Here is a 6,455-nt window from a genome sequence, read left to right as displayed (position 1 = left end):
TGGGTTTCTCCTTTTCTTTCATCCAATGCAGCTATTCTTTTAAACCTTTATTAACATTCACATCTAAGTGTACAGACAGTATAATAATACAAGCATAATAATGCATAAGAAGCAATTATCATCAAGTTGTGTTCATGAAGTTACAGAGATTGTTACCTATTTCTATAGCCTTATTTAGCCTGTTCTGAAATGCACAAAAGTCGGTTTGACGTTTTTAACAAAACATGGATGGATACAGTATTTGGCAATCAAAATACAACTCAGCTATGGAAAGTATTATGACATGATGTAATCAAAAACAATATCGTGGCGATACAATTTATGTCGCACACGAAACTTTGAGCTCATAATGCCTATCAACATGTGCTTTGATAGAATTCTGGGTTTGGTTTTATCCTGGCTATGGGTTTCAATTAAATCAATAAATCAATCAACCAGTTAATTGCCTTTTCCGTGTTTGGTGCCTGACACATAAACCATCAGTTCAGTTGGTTTCCTGTTATGCAGATCTAAAGAACGCATAGAACCAAACTAATATGTCGGGAATCTAGGTAGAGATTAGTTTAATATCACATCCTCTGTGTTAATAAAAACATCATAGATAAAATGAACATGAATGCAATAAAGATTACTACGTTAAGGGTCTGCATGAGGGAGACCAGGCTTGGTATTATGGCAAATTTAGTACTTAGCATTGTGGGCAAAGTTAACTGGAAAATTCAGGAAGACCAGTAAAGGTGGTATCTCACTACACTTGGGGCACTGGTGCGGCACTGCGGGGTTTGTTCACTTCGGCATTGTTGTGCTTTTTCGCCAATTTAGATATTGAGCGATACGTTAACGTATGACATAAAAGACAACAAAATACACAAAACGTGAGAAAATTCGTTCTTTATCTCTGACTTTTGTTGAGTAATCTTTCGAACCATGCAGTGCCGCACCAGTGCCCCAAATGCAGTGAGATACCACCTTAACGGTTACCGGTACATTAGTACACATTTCTACTCGCACTGCACTAGACTCGATACCTCGAATTGAAAACTAATTTGTCAACGACGTCACGAACTGACGATTTGCGGTGGCTTCTGTTCAGTTGGGCAATCTGACGTTTGACTACGTGATGCGCTTAACTAGCTAAGGGCACAACCCGCCATGCGTGCAATTTGTCCGTACGTTTTTAGAGGCCACGTACGTCCGCCACGTATTTCTGAAAACGTTCAGGCTGTACATGGTAGGCGCGTCGCCCGTACTGGTACGTACGGGGGTGAATCCGCAGCGCGATGGCACACAAAGTTTTACCTGCACGTAAAGTTCTACGGCGTGTCTGCGTGCTCCAAAATCCGTCGGATTCCCTACAAGTTCGTACGGAGAAGGTACTTACCACTTACGGATCCCAAAAGACTGCCCACGTTTTGATACGTAGACAGCACGTATTTGCACGTACGGCGGGTTGTGCTCTTAGCTTAACGGTGAATTTTGGATAGCTAATACGGTGAAATTGAAGCAACCAATTATAAAATTTATATGCTTCACGAAAAAGTAATCGACAAAGCTTAGCGTTAGATTAGTGCGTACTGGCTACGATTAACGGTGAAGTAGAACATATTTCTATGCCATAGGAAAAGGAAGGTTTTTATGTATGGTGTATTCCATATCACCCGAGGTATCAGCCGGACCCCGGGTCGGATCGCCCTCCGGTCTTCATGTCATACCCAGGTCGGAAACACTGATTTAATTGCCTACTCATAAAAAGGATGGAATTCACACATTGTTTCAACGTACAACTTTTTATTCTTTAAGAGTTCGACCAAAATTCGAACAAGAGAAATTCAAATGCTTGCAGTGGAGTGCGTTATATGCAATCGATGGAAGCCTGTGTACGACAACAGGCATTTTAGCCTGTGTGATACGGAAAATTATCACCCGGTCCGGAACACCCGTATGGAACGTTATCGCTGCCCAGGTATGGCATAAACAGATTTACAGAGGCTTCCAGGAAGAGAACAGGCAAAGCTTCTATATATAGATCTGCACAAAGGCTACTGATACTGAAGGACACAAAGGGTGACCTGGAACCTGTGGCAATTGAAGAAATAGCTTCTGGCTGACAGACTCCGTTATCGCTGCCCAGGTATGGCATAAACAGATTTACATGTACACAGGCTTCAAGGAAGAGAACAGGCAAAGCTGCCATATATAGATTTGTACAAAGGTTACTGATACAAAGGGTGACCTGGAACCTGGTGGCAATAGAAGAAATTGCTTCTGACTGACAGACTCCGACGCCGTACAATGATGGTGCACGATAACTCAAGTATGACAAAAACTTGTTTTGCAACAAAATTAATGCATTTCCGCAAGGGCACATTCTTGTATTCTTGTGCTCTGTGAATATCACAGAGCACACAGACAGAGTAATTTGAAAAGGCTGTTTCAACTCATGGCCTAGAGAAATTACTTGTACTTTTACTTTGACAATGGTTCTTCTGATCTTACAATGTGCTGTTGTGTGTCAACCGGCCAAATGCGAGCCAGTTAATACAAACAAACAAACAAACAAACAAACAATAAAATATTATGGCGTTGGCTATACAAGACTGATTATGCAACTGAATGCCCGTACACAAGGAATAAGACAGCTCATATATCATTTTAATCAGTTTAATGTCAGTGATTAGCATCTTGACACTTCTATACTCTTTCCTTGGTCACTGATTAACATTTTGACACTAGCATACTATTTCCTTTGTCACTGATTAATATTCTAATACCTGTATACTCTTTCCTTGGTCTATGATCCGTATTTTGAGACCTGCATACGATTTTCTTTCCTTCTGATCTGTGCCCCCGGAAGCGCTCACAAAAATTGCCATGGTGGACGGTATTTCACGTCCTCCAGGCGGGGTATGAGGAAAAGTTTGCAACAAGCACTCAATGCACAATGCCAATAATCACGCCTTACCTGTACCTCTCCGGCTGTGATACCACCTCTGCTCAGTGCTAGATAAGTATGGTTCAGGTAGCAGAAATGCTATGATTGGTCTGAGAAAGCAAGGTTATACCTTTGATGCTATTTTGAGTGATAACGTCCTGCAAATAGAATTTTCTTTTCTGTAAGAGCCAGACAAATGCTTGAGAGAAAGAAATGTATTAGGCCTGGGAGCTCGACGTAGAAACATAAAAGGTACGGTAGAAAAGTTAATGTAGTTGTTGAATTATAGTGTGTTTTAAATTCTGTCTTGTCGTGCACGGCATAATGTTCTATAAGAGATGTGATGAAATGGCTGGTTTCCCTTTGATTATATAATTGTTACGTAAATTATATATTGTATTATGGAGTCTTATGTTATCATCAGAAAGCTCTTGGAGGAATGCAAAATTACGACAGCATGACATGTTTAATGGATTGGAAAAATCAACAACTTTTATGCTGTCAATGCTTATGCGTGCATGGCGTATTGGTCACGTGGTGGTAAAGTAACCTATGACTATGTATGTCACAATGGTGTCAGCGGTGGGGTTCTCTCAACACTGGAGGTAGCTCAGTTTTAAATGTGTTGTGAAAAGGAACTTATTCAGCTAACCCTAGGTCATAGAGGTTACGTGCAATAGTTAAAGTTAAAGTCCTTTCCGCGCCTGATGGCGCATAGTGCGGCGCCCATCTCCGTTTCAGTAGCCCTTGGGCCACACAACGCAATCACTACAGCAGGGGGCTAGTCCACTGGCAGTGGTGTGTGTTCAACTTCCATACTCTTTCCCGAATGCTGAGTGCTAAGCAGAGAAAGCAGCATGTATGATTTTTAAAGTCTTTGGTGTGACTCGGCCGGGGATCGAACTTACGACCTACCGAATGCAAGGTGAATACTCTACCCACTAGGCCATTGTACGTACAATTTATGACTGAGCAGACTGACTGACTAAGTGCTTAGGCCAACGAGCTGCCCCTTGCTCCTATCTTATTTATACACTGGGTACTAAAAGGTTTGACGAGACGTATTTAATGTCAATTCATTTGCAAAATATTTGGACGAAGATCATTGTGCAAAGATATAAGTTTTAGCAAGAAGACATGTATTTCTATTGTATTAACTACTTTGGAATGACGCTAGTAATAGTTCTGATATAAAAATCAATTTACTGCTGTCATCGTTCACAGTTCTTTAATCAAGTGTTCTTTTTTAACCTCCCTGGTTTGATCTTGTCTTGATGCTCATCCAAGTAATGAGATACTCAATACAAACGCTACTCAAACAACTTGATATGTTTGTAATTGGATCCACAGCAACGTAAAAAGAAGGTTCATTGAAGTTGAATCATCAAAAATTCAACTCCGTTCTTCATGAACTATTCAATGATTTGCCCTTTAAGTGAGACAGCCATAAAGGTGTCGGTTATTCCCCGGCCACTTATCTCCTAATGTGATATTCGTGTCTATTGTTCAGAACAGTGGACCGTAAAAGACCTGTGAGAGTTCTCCGCCGTCTGACCGTTTACAAAGAGATTATGAAAAATTCATACACAATATATATATGCATTCTGTATATACGGTGTGTTAGCGACCTGCAATTAGAACAGTGTTATTACCATTGTTTCACACATGGTATATTATCAGTGGGCTTGTGTGACAATGCGTCGAATGATCCACATGTTAACTGTGGAAAGTTTCTAATTAATCCCCACATGTACATTGCAATATGATAAGCTGTGAATGCTGTAACGTCAAAGTTTGTACACTGACTGCAATCCTTTGGGGGCCTCACTGTGAAATTCAACAGTCATCATGAATCTTCTAATATGTTGAAAAAAAAATCAATTAAGTTTGTAGATACTGACCGCTATACTGATGTCAATGATTTAAGTTTCAATTGATTCAAACGTTTGTTTGTTTGAACCTTAAGTTATTCATACGAAGCTCAAGTCGGCCTGCAGGTCACTTTTCATTAAGGCCATGAGGGTGGTAAAGGTCAGAAAATATAACAGAGATACAGATTCCATCGAAACCTAATAAATCAAAATCAAAATATATCCCAACATGGCAAAAAAACATTAGTGGATCGAAAGCTTAGCATTCATAGTCTTTTTCCTTTCGTTTTGGTAAGTTCAAAACGAAGATTTATCGACAAGTTTTAAGTATTCTTCTGGTACACGTATTCTCTTCCGTGAGCTATATACACTTTGATGACAGGGTTTACTCGAGAAATGATCATGAGGCTACATGACTGGAAAAAAAACTTGAGCTACTATCCATAGATATGCAAATAGTTGCGTCTGCCTTCAGGTAAGTGTAAGCGAAAAGTGATCGAAAAGTGGGATTTCACTATGGTGATAAACGCCGTGTAAGTCTGATGATAATGGCTGCCTCTGGCATTTGATGTGTAAGACGGTTTTTATCAGACTTACCTGGTAGTTATCTCTGTTACTTAGGCGATGATTCACTGACGTACTTGTCAGACTTATCTAGGACATACATCCAGTCATGTCTTTGGGAAAATCAGTAGGTAAGTGGCGAGAAAAAGAAGTGTGAACGGTGATCAGACATGTGTTGGCCGAGTTCCACATGCCGTAAGTCTTTTTAAGATATTGTAAAAATGCTTGATAAGGATTCCCTACGAATTTTAAGTAAAAAGAAGTGTGTGTTCTGATTTTTAGCAAAGCAAGTTGACACCTCAGGTCGCCGCTTAATTGTCCATGTTTTGTTCCATCTCTCTTACCTAACTTCGGTACACATTCATGAAAGGCTGTATAATTGACATCTACGCTTCGAGTTGTGCTTATTGTTTTATCACCCGAGAACTTGTGAGATTTACCACTGGCGATAAATATATGTAAGAAACCTATACTGACAACGCCCGTAAATAGTTTCATCGGGTAGGAAAGCACTTGATAACTGGATTATTTGTACACAACCAGCTGTTGTAATACCTAAATAACATCCCATTCCTTTATCAATTGCTTTTTTGGCAGAACAATTGTTTAATTGATTTTAGGAGGGCGTCTATCACTTTCGAATGCCGGTTGAATATTAAACACTTGGTTGTGTATAAACAATCGACGACACTAATATCTAAAATACTATCAAGAGCTGGCAAAGGAGTGAAGCCGGCCTAGGTGTGTGTGTGCTACCGGTCCCCGTCTGGCTCCTTTTGGCTGGCTACACTCCTTGGCCAGCTTTGATACTATCTTATGGCACCTTAGGATCTTCCTGGTGTGAAGGAAATCCAGTCATGGACGAAAGTGGACGCAACTTTTAAGCTTTGCTCGAGTGGGAGCTCGACCAAAGTTCAGTTCAGTTCAGTTCACCTTTATTTATACTGGTAAGCCCTATCGGCCAACATGTAGGCCGTTCTTCCTAGAGGACCAGTTGAGGGGAGGTGTCACGGGAGAAAATAAATAATTGAACAAATAGAAAATTAATACAGCTATTTACACTAAGTACAATCATAGTATCAAATTCA

Source organism: Branchiostoma floridae, chromosome 17 (genome assembly GCF_000003815.2).
Source record: "Branchiostoma floridae strain S238N-H82 chromosome 17, Bfl_VNyyK, whole genome shotgun sequence".
Lineage (NCBI taxonomy): Eukaryota > Metazoa > Chordata > Leptocardii > Amphioxiformes > Branchiostomatidae > Branchiostoma > Branchiostoma floridae.
This window is presented reverse-complemented; position numbering follows the sequence as displayed.